The sequence below is a fragment of the Eptatretus burgeri genome, chromosome 15 (genome assembly GCF_056783735.1).
Source record: "Eptatretus burgeri isolate ZD-2024b chromosome 15, Ebu_testis_v1, whole genome shotgun sequence".
In the NCBI taxonomy this organism is placed as follows: Eukaryota; Metazoa; Chordata; class Myxini; order Myxiniformes; family Myxinidae; genus Eptatretus; species Eptatretus burgeri.
Window position 1 is genome coordinate 34,611,039 of NC_140975.1, and position 16,725 is coordinate 34,627,763.

The 16,725-nt window shown below is 41.8% G+C and overlaps 1 protein-coding gene across 1 annotated transcript in view; it reads right to left on the reverse strand.

Annotated features, from left to right (window-relative positions):
• KIF26B (kinesin family member 26B) overlaps positions 1-16,725 on the reverse strand; it is a 227,864-nt gene that overhangs the window by 176,644 nt on the left and 34,495 nt on the right. The window lies entirely within an intron of this gene.

The following is a 16,725-nucleotide window of genomic DNA, read 5'->3' on the forward strand; positions in this document are numbered from 1 at the left end:
TATATATATATATACATATATATATATCTTCTTCTTCCTCTTTCGGCTTGCTCCCGCTAGAAATATCGCCACAGCGGACCAACTGTCTCCATTTTGCTCTATCCTCCACATCTTCCATTGACACTCCAACCACCCGCATGTCCGCCCTCACCGCATCCATGAACCTCTTCTTTGGCCTTCCTCTTCTCCTCCTGCCTGGCGCGTCCATCTTCAACATCCTTCTCCCGATATACTCCGTTTCCCTCCTGTGCACATGTCCAAACCATCTCAATCTCGCCTCTCTCACTTTGTCTCCAAACCGTCCTACCTGCGCTGTCCCTCTAATACACTCATTTCTTATCCTATCCATCCTCGTCACTCCCAACGAGAATCGCAGCATCTTTAACTCTGCCACCTCCAGCTCTGCTTCCTGTCTTTTTGTTAGCGCCACCGCCTCCAAACCATACAACATAGCTGGTCTCACTACCGTCTTGTATACTTTCCCCTTCACTCTTGCAGCTACCCTTCTGTCACAAATCACTCCTGCAACTCTTCTCCACCCACTCCATCCTGCCTGCACTCTCTTTTTCACTTCTCTCCCACACTCTCCGTTACTTTGGACAGTTGATCCCAAGTATTTAAACCAATCCACCTTCCCCACCTCAACTCCTTGCAACTGCACCATACCACCACCCTCCCTCTCATTTACGCACATGTACTCCGTCTTACTCCTACTGACGAACATTCCCCTTCTCTCCAGTGCGTACCTCCACCTCTCAAGGCTCGATTCAGCCTGCTCCCTACTCTCCCTACAGATCATGATGTCATCTGCGAACATCATGGTCCATGGAGACTCCAGTCTGATCTCGTCCGTCAACCTGTCCATCACCATTGCAAACAGGAAAGGGCTCAGAGTCGATCCTTGGTGCAATCCCACTTTAACCTTAAACCGGTCCGTCATTCCTACCGCACACCTCACCGCTGTCACACTGTCCTCATACATATCCTGCACGATCCTCACATACTTCTCCACCACTCCCGACTTCCTCATACAATGCCACAACTCCTCTCTTGGCACCCTATCATAAGCTTTCTCTAAATCCACAAACACCCAATGTAACTCCTTCTGGCCTTCCCTATACTTCTCCATCAACATTCTCAAAGCAAACATCGCATCAGTGGTGCTCTTTCCTGGCATAAACCCATATTGCTGCTCACAGATCGTCACCTCTCCTCTCAACCGAGCTTCCACTACTCTTTCCCACAACTTCATGGTGTGGCTTAACAACTTTATCCCTCTGTAATTTCCACAGCTCTGCACATCACCCTTATTCTTGAAAATCGGAATCAGTACACTTAATCTCCACTCCTCCGGCATCCTCTCACTTTCCAAGACTTTATTAAACAATCTGGTTAACAACCCCACTGCCATCTCTCCTAAGCACTTCCATGCCTCCACTGGTATACCATCTGGGCCAACCGCCTTTCCACTTTTCATCTTCTTCATAGCAGTCCTCACTTCATCCTTACTGATCCACCCCACTTCCAGATTCACTATCTCCACCTCTTCCAACCTTCTCTCTCTCTCATTTTCTTCATTCATCAGCTCCTCAAAGTACTCCATCCACCTTCTCAACACACTCTCCTCGCTGCGTCAGCACATTCCCATTTGCGTCCTTTATCACCCGAACCTGCAGCACATCCTTCCCAGCTCGGTCCCTCTGTCTTGCCAATCGGTATAAATCCTTTTCCCCTTCTTTTGTATCCAGCTTCTCATACAGCTCGTCATATGCCTTTTCCTTGGCCTTTGCCACCTCTCTTTTGCTTTTCGACGCCACTCCTTGTACTCCTGCCGACTTTCTTCATCTCTCTGACTATCCCACTTCTTTTTAGCCAACCCCTTCTTCCTTATACTTTCCTGTGCTTCCTCATTCCACCACCAAGTCTCCTTATCTTCCTTCCTCTGTCCAGATGTCACACCAAGTACCTTCCGAGCTATCTCCCTCACAACTTCTGCTGTCGTTGCCCAATCATCCCACCATCTTTACCACCATTCAGCGCCTGTTTCACCTCCTCCCTAAATTTCACGCAACAGTCTTCCTCCTTCAGCTTCCACCATCTGGTCCTTGGTTCAGCCCTCACTCTCTTCCTCAACCTCACCTCGAAAGTCATCCTACAGACCACCAATCGATGCTGTCGAGCTACACTCTCCCCTGCCACAACCTTACAGTCACGAATCTCTTTCAGGTTGCATCTCCTACTTAAGATGTAATCCACCTGTGTGCACTTTCCTCCACTCTTGTATGTCACCCTGTGTTCCTCCTTCTTCTTGAAATACGTGTTTACCACTGCCATTTCCATTCTTTTTGCAAACTCTACCACCATTTGCCCTTCCACATTTCTCTTGTTGAGACCGTACCTCCCCATCACCTCCTCATCCTCTTTATTACCTTCCCCAACATGACCATTGAAATCTGCTCCAATCACCACTCTTTCATCCTTGGATACACTCTCCACCACTTCATCTAACTCACTCCCAGAAATCTTCTTTATATTCCATCTCACACCCCATATGTGGGGCATATGCACTGATGACATTCATCATCACCCCTTCAATTTCCAACTTCACACTCATCACTCGGTCAGACACCCTCCTCACCTCCAATACCCTCTTGACATGATCTTCCTTCAGGATTATCCCGACACCATTTCTCCTCCCATCCACACCATGGTAGAACAGTTTGAAACCACCTCCAATGCTCCTCGCCTTACTCCCCATCCACTTGGTCTCTTGTACACACAGTATGTCCACCTTTCTTCTCTCCATCATATCAGTCAACTCTCGCCCTTTGCCAGTCATCGTCCCAACATTCAGAGTTCCAACTCTCACCTCCACACTTCTACCCTTCCCCCTCTCCCACTGCCCCCGGACTCGCCTTCCCCGTCTCCTTCTCCTCCTTCGCCCAGCAGTAGCACAATTTCCACTGGTACCCTGCTGACCACCGGTACCGGTGGCGGTCGTTAGTAACCCGGGCCTCGACCGATCCGGTATGGAAATTCGTTTTGTTGTCCGCATAATAATTTGGCATAGGTTTTACGCCGGATGCCCTTCCTGGCCAACCCTGGTCGCCTCTTACGACACACAGGGATATGGTACACCTATTCTAACCAGGGCATACACCGGGCCCAGTACAACTGGTGCTCATTTCGCCGACCTCGGAAGGATGGCAGGCTGAGTCAACCCCTGGTGTTTTCGACTTGGTTTATATATATTTTTTATATATATATATATATATATATATATATATATATATATATACACATTATATAAATACATATATATATATATATATATATATATATATATATATATACATATACATACATATATTAATTCAGTGTCCCAACGGGGCTTGAACTCAGGACCTCTTGGGTCCCAAGCCACTGCCCTTACCACTGCGCCAACACCAGGCTTATATATACATATATATATATATATATATACATATATATATATATACATATATATATATATATATATACATATATATATACATATACATATATATATACATATACATATATATATACATACATATATACATATATATATATATATATATATATATACTGGATACCAAATCAAACCTCCTTACTTGATGAGGCAGCAGGGCACAAATCGAGTCCCTTCACAACGCCGTCGCCGGCCACATGAGCTCATTGTCTCTGCCATGCTGAACACCCACCAGTCAGGAGGTTTGTCGCCAGGATTATTAACATCAACCAAAGAAGTACACTGACCCTATAACATGATGCTGATGTCATGTATATCAAAAACTGAAATGCAATATGAAGCAGTCTCATTACTCTAAGTATCCTTCAAACGATTACAATGCAACTTCATTATTGAAGGGAGAAGGCTATTAATGTTTTTTAACCACCGAAACAAATACACATGTAAAATTAATAAAACATATCATTGCGGTAACTGTACTTCGTGTACTATATATATATATATATATATATATATATATATATATATATATATATATATATATATATATATATATATATATATATATATATATATATATATATATATATATATCTCTTCTGGCTGGACATTTATTTAGGCTCCTCCTATTAGGCATGAGTTTAGCAGAGCTACAGGCCTCTACATGTCCTTATGATTGTGCTGCAGCCAATGCCGGGAAGTTAATTAAATAATTTCATCGACCAGTTCACCCCGAACACATTCACGACACGTGTTTTTGGCTTGTTGGCCCTCATCTGGTCAAACCATTACAATATATTAAGTCGAGATGAGACAACATGATTGTAGTGGGGACCAGGAAGCAAGCAAGTGTCACACCAGCCCTGCTGCATGCATCCATCCTGACCAACAGGAAATGCCTGCCACACATTAACGTGTTGAAAAATTTTTTTAATCTATTTTTTATTTTAATTTTAGAACATACAGTATCATTGCAGTAACTGCACACGTTCTCCCACATTATCACACATCGATTCAAAAGGCAAGTATTTGGACACTGTGCAAGCATTCCAAAAGATTGGGAGTTCAAATGTAGTTGGGGACAGCAGTATTAAGGATGTGGCAGATGCCACACTTCTGGAAACAGAGTTCATCTCAAGCAAATTACCATGTTATATCACTATCAGATCGTCAGTAAAAAACCAGCTGGCTCATTAATGACCTTCAGGTCAGGGGTAATCTCTTTTCCCTGCCTGTTCTGCCATATATGTGGTGGATTTCCACACTTTGAGGCTGGTTCATCATGTCCTCAGGGAAATTTGAGATGGGCACTAAAAAGATATATCCGAGCAAAATTCCTTCTCACCATGAAAAAAAAAGGTTGAGAGGAAAAGTGAATGAATCACAAAAAAGTACCCAAGAAACCTTTTCTTATCTTCATGCTGACAACAGGGCTTAATCAAGAGTTCAATTACTTTTGAAGGAAAAAATGTCAATTGACTCGAACCTGATATGTTGGTATGCACCCCACAGTTAGAATGACCTTATTGTGTCATTAGACCACACAGGTTGCATTAATAACTCTGTCAGTGGCTGTCAGCAATCTGTACAATTGTTACTGGCTTTTTGTAGTCAAGCTGCTCCATTGGGAGCAAGAGATGGAAAGCAGATGCTCAAAAAGCCAAGACCAAAAGAGGCCAAATAATCGGTTGCTCCTCTGGGAGATCTCCTTCTATTCTGTCACTGCTGTGAACTGTGATTCATGTTCTTCGCTCTTCGACAATCCAGGCCGCACAGCCGAGGAGGCAACATTAAGCACCGGAGCAGACACTTCTCACACTCTGCACTCCAATCCATGCTGCGGGACTTTCTCAGTGACAGGGTCACTGCTGAGATGGATTTGTGGTGCTTGCCCCCTGTGCAAAGTCACACATTTCGTTCTGCTGGTGAGCGTGCGATGCTCGCTAAGGGTGTATCATTCTGCATGATGGCGAAGAGAGGAAAGGGTGAAAAGAACCTTTGAAAAACCACCATTAAATTCACTGAGCCAGGGAAGCACAACATCCAGCGCTTGTAAAATTCACTCATACACAAGATTCGATCTCGGTAATGCACTCCGGCCTTGGAATTACCTCGCTGCGACGCAGCCTAAATTATACATCTGTACCAGCAATATAATGTAATGTTCTGCTGGGAATTTGAAGTTATTTCCAATGTGGTGTAAAAATTATTGCCTTCTTGTGAAATCAGCCAAAGATCATGTATTTTTAATTCTCACTTTTGCTTTTTTCACCTCTTCATTTGTTCATTAACATTTAGGTATATGCTTTGAAAGAGATCTCAAGCCAAGAAACTTTCTCTTAGATCAGGTGAAGGGATGTAATGGCCAATTTCCACGACACAGGTGACTGGAGTAATTTCACACATTAATTATTTTCATCTAATCAGTGGATAGGACATTAACCAGAAGCAATTGATCTTGGTTTGTGATTGGAGGACAATATTGATATACAAATTGCGATTCACTGGCACATCTGAATGCTTCCAAATCAGACTTCGGGCTGGAAATTATTGGATCTAACAACATGTCTTACTTCACAATGATACCAATATTACAGAAGTAAATATCTTGTGGAGAGACATTACAAACTATTACAACCTCAATAATACTAACATGTCAATCACACACAATTGTATGCCTGGTGTTGGCTTAATGGTTAGGGTGGTGGGCTTGGGATCCAAGAATCTGGAGTTCAAATCCCACTCAGTTGCTGAATTAATACCAGGTGGGGTTGACTCTGCCCATCATCCTTCTGAGGTTGGCAAAATGAGTGCCAGCATGCTGGTATCCTGTGTCAGAGTGGTGACCCGTCCAGGATTGTGCCCAATAGCCAAGGAGACTGTTTCGGCAGCACCAATGCTCTGCACAGATGATGGTCCCAGTGGATGGATGGATACACAATTCATTTTTCATTTGTAGAAGTCACATAAAATATGTAATCATATTTGTTGTTCACACGATGTTTATGGAGTGGTCACAGTGGTTATAGATAAGGAAGGAAACCTGAGGTTGAAAAATTAGTTTGTCTCATAAAGGTGGAGTACCGTTATCGGTGGAGTAACAGTCAAATGTAACACGGTCACACAATGTAACAGTCAAATATGTTTTTATTTTTCGGGGAGCCGCACGGGGTATTTAGAAATTGTGTAGACCGAGCCAAGGCCTGCTTTATTTATTTTTTGCGAAAGGTAAAAAAAGTTGGCTCTTTCATTTACGCAAGTAACTAAGATAACCGGCTAAACATTTCCACCAAAGGAGGGTCAGCTTCTTGGTGCAGTGCCCCCCCCTTTGTGCACCACATTTGAGATGCCATTATTACAGTCATCATCTGGTTTTGTCAGAAACTGAAAGGAAGGGCACAAGGTGCAGAGAGAAGCAAATTAATGAAACACTTCATTCCCAAATGAAATATCTTTCACAAGAAACAACCAAGGCTGACTCAGTTATACTCAATAACTTCAGCAACTTCTGTGTAACGGCCATTCAACTGACAAGCCCGTTTCATAGAGAGCTTAAGGGATTGATTTCCAGGGGATGGAGATTTCGGTCGGCACCTGTCCCAGCCATGCACGTTGCCCTCTTCATGGTGAGACAAAGTATGGTTTGTGGATTGCTACAGGGTGGTCTATAATGGCTCATCTCGTGACATAAAGGTTGTGGCCTGAAATGGACCCTCAGGATTGATCTAAGTGATAGAAAGTTTCCGTCCTCACTGCCGCTGAGAACAAGCAAACGTCCGGCCTGTTTTGCACTTTGCCTCCTGTGCCACCAACGTCGCAATTGGCCCGCAGGTGCATCCCTCCCCACCCACCATGAACCTGGAAATGAAAGCTGCCCTCTGGTGATTCCAACACATCATGCTAACGCTGACAAAGCCTTTTGTAGTTCCTCTGCTAACTCCCGTGCAATTTACCAAGAGGCTGCCCCCAAAGAAAGAATCACACCAAAGTCTCCATAGCCCTGCTTCCCCATTTCTTGTGCTTTTCAGCATGAGCATAGGCTTTCAAAAATAAGATGTGGGTGTGTGGCTTGTGGTCAGAAGCTTTCAGGACATCAAAATATTGAAGACTAAGAGCTTTCTTTTAATGCATACAAGGAATTTTTTGCTCATCGGGTGAGTACATTATGTTTCCATGAAAACTTTCATCCGTGATGCCTTGAAAGGCAGTGTATAATCAGAAATACTGTTTGATAGGGCAATATATTACTATTATATGAACAATATAGAAATGTAGAAAAAAAAAGTTTTGAATATAGCAAGCATTTTCCGAATCTAATTGATATGAAAAACGGGATTGAATGAGACTCATCAACATAACAAGTGAAGAAGAAGATTGAAGTAGAAGAGTTTTGCTTTAATGTAAATTGAAACCGGCCCATCTATCCTCACTTAACTAGTTAAACAATATCATACTGTTTGCAGGCTGCGCTGCCAATTGTGTAGGGATTAGTGGTATCCCCTATCGGACAATTGTTGACAGACAGTTGGACGCACACCAGGACAGATGCACGCAGGGATGCCAAGACTGAGCTCATTTTATATTATAGAATAGCAAAGTTGATGGCATGCCGTCACAAATTCCCACGCTTCACACCTAAAGTAAAGTTGAAAAATGGCAAAGTGTTGCACAAAGAATGACCCAATATCAAAGTCTGAGTTAATAAAAATCTTCTGTGTTGACTCCTGAGATCCCAAGTCCCCACCCCTGGGCACTGGGGGCCAAATCCAAAAACATTGTTTCATATTTCATGCGTCCCCCAATGTTGATGGCATCTACAAAGTTTCATTAAGAAATGTGAAAAAATGTGTCTGTAATTGCATTTTTTTGGTGAATAATCCTTTAACCCCACCCCAGGGCCGTGGTTGGTTGGGGCCAAAAATGATCATGCTCTTACACCTTCTTAGCATATGATGATCATAACTACAATGTTTGGTGAATTTCTGCACAACCGTTTAGGATGAAATAGTGTGATGGACAGACAGACAGACAGACAGATAGACAGACAGATGGAGCCTATTACAATATCCCCCCATTTTTTTTTTTAAGTATGAGGATTCATTAGGGTTTTACTGGATCCTCTTGTGACATCTTCCCAAAACTAATTTATTATGTCAGCAACAGCTACAGTGTACGAGGAAGAAGGAAAGAAAAAAAATAAATGGGGAGTTAGAAGGAGGATCCCACTGCCAAGCTTATCTATGGACCCCACTGAACACTTTGGGGAGGTGAGAGGGATTTTGCGGGTTTGTAGATATTGAAGAATTAGGATGAAAAGCAGAAGTAACAAGAAAAGTATGAAATGCACATTTCAATAATATTACGAGTATACATAACAGGGGTATGCTTCTGAACATTTCATTGGTTGTAATATCATTTTTGAATCCAACTTTCCAACGATTTTGAATCCATAAACAGGGGTATGCTTCTGAATATTTCATTGGCGACCATTTTTGCTAACATAACGGACCACCTCTCTTAAGCACTTGCTCCTCGTGCTGAGCAGCTAGACCAGCGACTTGCAAAGTGGTTTATACGGAACAACTGGCTTGGTAAGCGACAGCAAGCTGCTTGTTAATGGAACACACTCTCAGTCTGTTGTTTTGTTAAATGTAGAGTTATACTTGTACAATACATTAGAACCTCTTTTTCCAGATTGGTCAGGTCCAAAGGTGTTCCGGAGAAACAAAATTTCTGATTAATGGATGTTGTTAATCATCTTTTAATTAATTAAGTAATAAATTTTAAAATTTATGGATATAGTTGTGCTATGCTTCAGTCACATTTGGCTCGGCGGCCGTAGGGTCTGAAAAATCTACGGCCACTAGCAATTATAGGGCGGCCGCATTATTTCCACGGTCACACAATGTAACAGTCAAATATGTTTTTATTTTTCGGGGAGCCGCACGGGGTATTTAGAAATTGTGTAGACCGAAAACGTGGGGGTGCCGTACGGTCTTTGGTTTGATGTCGCACGGTGACCTTAGGGCGTCCCTGCGGCAGCCATATAATTTTCAAGGCAGACGCAAGGTAGCCTCAAGGTGCCCGCAAGGCAACCACAGGGGTCCCTAAGGCGAACGTGGAAATAGTGCGGCCACCGTAATTTTTTGGGGGTTGGCAAAATTCATTTTTCATTGATAAGAGCCTACGGAAAACGCACGAATAATGCAAGCCCACCGTACGCCCTATGTACGGTCGACGTGGAACACATCTACGTCATGGCTACGGCTTGTCGAATTGCTACGGCCAACCTAGAAATGAAAAAAGTGATAACTCCGCACTTTAATTCCACGGAGACCCCTACAGCCTGTAAAAGATAGCCATACGGTGTAGGGCCACCCTGAGGCCACCTCAGAAACTCTGTGGCCGCCGCACGTTTCTGTCAATTCAGGGGCGGGGGGAGGGGGTACGGCCGCCGTATCCTAGCCGTAGAGCAAATGTGACTCGTGCTTTAGTCTCTCTGAAGGGTACCGGAAATAAACATGTTGCAGGTCATGGCCGCCTGGTAGTACAGGATCCCGAACTCTTTGGGAATGTTTTGAGGTTGATCTATCAATAGGTTTAAAATGTCGAAGTGGTTGTCCTGCCATGGACATGCGTGGGAGTGGTCCGTGCTGCCATTTTTGGTTGCATTCCTGAGGTCATCAGAGTGGCACTGTTACGACAAAGTGTTCGCATGAGTTTGTGGGACCCTATTGAGTGTCTTGGACTGGCTTGTGAATTTGTTTTAGTAACTTTGACTGAATACTTCTTCTTCCACTTCTTCCTCGTTCAGCTTGTGTGCTACTTTTTGATGTTTTATGTATTTTTATTAATATGAATATGGTTCTACAATCTAAGAATAACACATCCCTCACTGCACATGCCAATCCATCACTACCTGCACGTGCACAGCGATGCTCAAATCCTTTGAATAGTTGTTTCTCCAATGTCGAGGGCTTTCACTCCAACTTTTCTTCTGTGCAATGTTTTGTTCAGCTTAATTCACCTGATCTACTGTCTCTATCTGAGTGTCACTTTGACAGTGACATCTCCTCTGTTTCTTTCATGTTACCTGGTTACATTTTTCACAGACTTCATCGCCCTCCTTCTCATGGTCTTGGGATCTATGAAAATGACTCTCTATCTTTAGCTTGTGAAAATCTCTTGAAAATGGCTCTCACAAATATTTGTGTTTCTGCATTGTTCTCCTGTATTCAACATGCCTCTTCTTTCTGTATCGCTCGCCTTCCTTTCCCTCTTGTGCCATGCTCGATGTGATCTCAGACAGCATTGACAGTGCTATTTTACTCCACCCTCCTGCACACATCATGGTATTTGGTGACTTCAACGTTCACCACAAGGAATGGCTGGTACACTCTACTAATACTGACACTCCTGGTATCGATACCTATAATTTCTCAATCTCTCAAAATCTCACCCAAATTGTTTCCTCTCCCACTCATATTCCTGACCGTTGCCTCTGATGGAAGATACTTGCTTGATCTCTTTTTGTGTTCTAAACCTGGTGACTGTGTTGCCAATGTCTTGCCTCCAATTGGTATCTCGGATCATTCCACTGTTTCTGTTTGTGTCTGTTACTCCTCATTCTGAACTTCAGTGCATCCTTTTCACTGCACTGTTTCAGTTTGGGAAAGTGTATTGGTATGGATTTCATTCATTTCTTGCTGATGTGGCATGGACCACAGTTTTTAGTCTTTAGCCTGATATGGCTGCCAAGGATATATTCCAATGGATTCACACTGGTATGGACATTTATGTTCCCTTACGTATCTATCAAATGAAGGTTCATTCCCATCCAGTTGTTTGCTTAATGGTGAGGATGGTGGGCTTGGGATCATAGCATCCTGAGTTGAAATCTGCTTGGCTGTTGAATTTATACCAGGTGGGGTTGACTCTGCCTGTCATCCTTCTGAGGTCAGCAAAAATGAGTGCCAGCTTGCTGGTATCCTGTGTCAGAGTGGTGACCCATCCAGGATTGTGCCCAATTGCCTAGGAGACTGCATATGGAGCACCAACACTCTGCACAGAGTATGGTCCTAATGGATGGACGGATGGATGGATGGATGGTTCACTCTGGCTTGTGCATAAGCTATTACTCATTGCAACCATTATTTCAAGCAGTACCATATGCAAGGGTTTCTGGAGTCCAAATGTTTGTTCCACAAAGCAGGTAACCTCTGTAAAAGAGTTATTGAGGACGCTGAGCAGAAATATGCAGCTTCTGTAGCTGATTCCATTGCGACTCATGACTCAACAGCTTGGCTCTAGGGACTTTTGGGGGATTGCCAAAAGTGCACTCAACCGCAATAAATCTTCTATACCTCCTTGCGTTCATGGACCTGAGGTTGATCCTTCACCTCTGGATAAGGCTAACCTCTTTCAAAATCACTTTGTTTCTAATTCTACCCTCAATCATCAGACATGCTCTTCCTCATTTGCCATTTTAAACAGACTCTCTGATATTCATGTTCCATTTATCACTCCGAAGAATGTTGCCAGAATTATTTGTACTCTAGATGCCTTGAAAGCGACTGCTCCTGATGGAATCCTGTAATTGTATTGAAGATGTGTTGGCCTGAACTGTCATTGATTCTTGTCAAGCTTTACAACCTGTGCTTGTCTGCTTCGGTGTTTCCTTCATCCTGTAAAGTGGCTTCTGTAGTCCGTGGTTTCAAGGGTGCTGGTGAACATTCTGAGCCAAGTAACTATCAACCCATCAGCCTGCTTCCTGACATAAGTAAGGTATTTGAATGCTTCATCAATGAACAACTTCTTAGCCATCTGAGGGACAATGAACTTCTCACTGACTGCTGGTGATCTGATATCCTTAATTACGGATCATTTCAACAGGTCATTGGAGCTCAAGAGTGAAGTTCGATTAGTTGCCTTGGATATCTCAAAAGCCTTTGATAAAGTGTGGCACAAGAGACTGCTCCACAAGCTTCAGTCGTAAGGTGTATCTGGAGTGATGCATTCAATCATTTCTGCTTTCCTTACAAATTGCATGATGAAGGTGGTACTTGAGGGTCAATATTCTCCTACTTGCTCCATCAATTCTGGTGTTTCCCAGAGCTTTGTCCTTGGTTCTGCTCTGTTCCTTGTTTATATCAATGATCTTCCTGATAATATTCTGCCTCAGCTAGCCATGTATGCTGATGACTCTTCACTTTACTGTACATCTGGTGATTCACGCAACACGACTCGTAATGAGGTTGGAGTTTCACTGGACAATGATTTTGAGAATGTGTTGAAGTGGGGGAATGGCTGGTAATCCTCGATGCAAAAAAACCCCTAAATTGTTGTCCATGTTTTACTCTAGAAACAGGTCTTTCCCTTCTGTGAACATGCGTCCTCAACCTTAAAAGAATCATCTGAGCTTTGGCTACTTGGTCTGGACATCTCCTCTAACCTCTATTGGGATGAGTGCTTCCAACTGAGTTGGTTGTCTCTATCGAGTGCAGAGGTATTTACCACCTGATGCTGTTTTGTACCTGGATAACATTATACATCCCCTCATGGAGTACTGTTTCCTCATTTGTGCTGGAGCACCAGCCTGCCACTTATCTTTACTTGATCGGCTCCAGAAATGCACAGTTAAACTGGTTAGTGTGGAGATGGGTTTATTTAACTATTTAACCGCTTTGTCACCGTAGGTCAGTTTCCACTCTTAGTTTGTTCCACAGATACTTTCATGGCAAATGTTCTGCTGGACTTTCTAACTTGGTTCCTTCTATACACGGATTACACGTGTTTGGACGCAAGACTCAGTTTGCCATCTCTGCACACCCATGCAATATAGCTGATGCAAAGTGCAGAATGAAAGTCTTTGAAGATAGTTTTATCCCTTGTGCTATCTCGCTTTGGAAATCACTCCCTGCATCGTGCTTCCCATTATCCTACGATCTACTCAGCTTTAAGAGAAATGTCAATATCTTTGAGGTTCCATCGCATTTCATCTGACTTATGCTACTTCCTGTGTCATGGAGGTTTTCTTGTTATTTTTCTCTTTCTTTTATTTTGTTTTGCTTTATACTTACCTTTATCTAAGTTTCCCTTAGCCCCTTACCTAGAGTGACTCTATGCCTTGTTTGGGGCAATTTCCATTCAATTTTTTTTTAAACATAGTGTGTATTTGTGTATTTGTCTGTCCCCCTTCATAAGGACGATTTAAGTAAGGTTTTAAAGGCCAATCTTTTAACATGACTGTGTGTTCACTACAGGCTTTTGTGAGTATAAAAAAGTCGAAAAACATTTTCCATAAAGGAGTAATTATGTCTCTTCGATTGGAATTGTAGACAGTGTCTTGCAAACTGAGCCTCAAGGGCGGTGTGCAGTAGTGTTTATTTTTTTTCAAAATAACAATAAATACAAGGCACATGAAAGTGAAGTACGCTGCACGTGATGTGCAACGCACACAGAGTAAAATGAGTGTTCATTTACATCCTTAGGATGTCTAATAAATAAATAAGATATAAGCACACCTGACACTAGGCTGAGGCTTCAGACTATGACACGCTCACGAGGCTGTACCGTCAAAACGAAACATTCCAGAAGATAAAGAAAATAGGGTCACATTTGTACATGTCATGTTTTAAAATCATGCCTTTTCTCGCGAGGAAACATAATATCGACCAGTCTCCTTGAATATTTTGAATAAAATAATTCCAACCTGTCATTTTTTAAAGGCTTTTATACTAGTACGATAATAACCAGAGAGTTGGTGTCAACGCCACCCAATGCTTGCCTGTTTATACATTTATCGTTTTTAAAAGACTAGTCTAATAATATTTTTTATAAAGCATTGCAGTGAAGTCTGATCCAAATAATTTTAAAGCAATAGATGTATTTGTATATTGTAATCAGTAAACTAGTACACATATTAAATGAATGGCAAGCATCTAGTATAAACAGGCGAGCATTGGGTGGCTTTGACACCATCTTAGGTTGAAATTAAAAAAAAAATTAAAAAAATTTATTAATTTCAACTTCACTACACGAATAGTATACCCCAAAGGAACCTCCATGCCAAATATCAGCATCTGAGTACACATATTAAATGAATGGCAAGCTTCTAAAAAATAACTTGCACCAAAAACTTTAACGTTGATGTGCTACAAAAAAGTTAAGTTCAAAACAGGTCAAAAATTTAAAACATTTGAAATTATTTTTAAATTTCAAATTCACTACACCAATAGTATACCCCAAAGAAACCTCCATGCCAAATATCAGCATCATCGTACACATATTAAATGAATGGCAACCTTCTAAATAACTTGCACCAAAAACCTTAACATTGATGTGCTACAAAATAGTTAAGTTCAAATCAGGTCAAAAATTTAAAACATTTAAAATTATTTTTTAATTTCAACTTCACTACATCAATAATATACCCCAAAGGAACCTCCATGCCAAATATCAGCATCCTAGTACACATATTAAATGAATGGCAAGCTTCTAAATAACTTGCACCAAAAACTTTAACACTTTCACGCTCACGCTCATGCTCACGCTCACGCTCACGCTCACGCCGGGGGTATCGCTATAGCTCTCTGTTCTTCGAACAGGCGAGCTAAAAACTATAAATGATAGAATGTAGTATTTATTAACATAATATATCCATCTTCTCCAGGAATGTGTTTCTTACTCGTGATGCCTTCTACATTGACAAATGCCATGTTAACGTGTATAAATAGCTTATCGTGGAATTTTGTGGGACACCCACACCAGAAGTAAAACATATTCTAAACCACAAATACATACGAGTGCCTTTTTAAACAGTTGGTACTGCTGTTTAACGCTAAACTGAAAGGGAGGAAACCCAACATTCTTGAAGCATTATATACTTATCCCGTCACTCACAGACCAATGGACCTGAGCCGAGATCGACTGTAATTGTAATACCCTAGAGAGGCTAATAACTTGACCCTTCCTGTTGCTCCTATAGGGAGTGGGTGTACTAGTTGTATTATATTGAAATAAAATAAAGATTGCAAAGGTCTTGTAAAAAAAATAATCCCAGACGTTTACTGCCGCTGAAGCAGCAGCTATTACACCACCTTATTGAACACATTACATGGGTTCTTCGTGCCTATTGTTTGTGTCCTTTATGACATTGTTAAAAAACAGTAAGTTTACTGTTTGGAATGATTTTCAATTTTGTTTGACTGCCAGACAGGCAGACAGAGTAAAAAAAATTATCTCACTCCTCTCTTCGCATATGCGATCAGGACAAATTCAGAGCCAAAGTACTGCTAAACTGCAGGTTTGTTTTCTGATTCATGTTCGGATTTGTGTTCAAAATATAAAATTCAATTGAAATGAAGTTGTTCCTCGATCATAAACCGACATATGTGGATTGACCGATGGACAGGCAGAAGTGAACCAATTGCAAAAACTCCACTTTTTGCTTAGTGTGCATGGGGTAAGAGCTTACTTTTCTTCATGGGGGTTTCTGAGGCTAGTGAAGCACTTGTAGGATGTTTTGGGGTGAACCACTATGCAAAAAAGTACGATATAAATGGCTATTGTAAAACGCAGGAAGTATAAAGGACTTACTTATTATAAATAAATAAAAATCCAATGATAACTCTGTCTTAACGTGGTAATTAGGGTCCGGCGATATATCGATATAGCGGTTAAATATCGGCATCATTTTTTATTTCGATATACCGGTATTGGAATATTGAAAATTTTTGAGGGGCATCTAGGGATAAAATGGTCCACAGAAAATTTTTATGACATCATTGGTCAAGTGATTCAGCAGACATATTGTTAAAAAAAAAAAACCTTCAAAAATCTTTTTCTCTGAAATGGCTGAACAGATCGAGGCGAAACTTTACACGGATGACCACCTGACCATGAGGAACAAAAGGTTCACACATATGATGTCATTGGTCACATGGTTTCACAGCCATATTGGATTTACCCTAAAACCTATAAAATCTTCTCCAGAACGGCTGGACAAATCGAGGGGAAACTTCACACAAGTGTTCCCAAAGCCATGGGTGGACAAGTGGCACATAGCAAGCACTCCTCATGGGTAATGAGTGTGGTATTTTTATGATGTCATAGGTGCTTGCTTTCATTATGACATCATAATTGCACACGTAGAACGCTACATCCAATCAGTACAAACATTTTTGAGGGTCATCTCGGGATAAAATGGTCCACAAATTTTTTTGACTATGTCA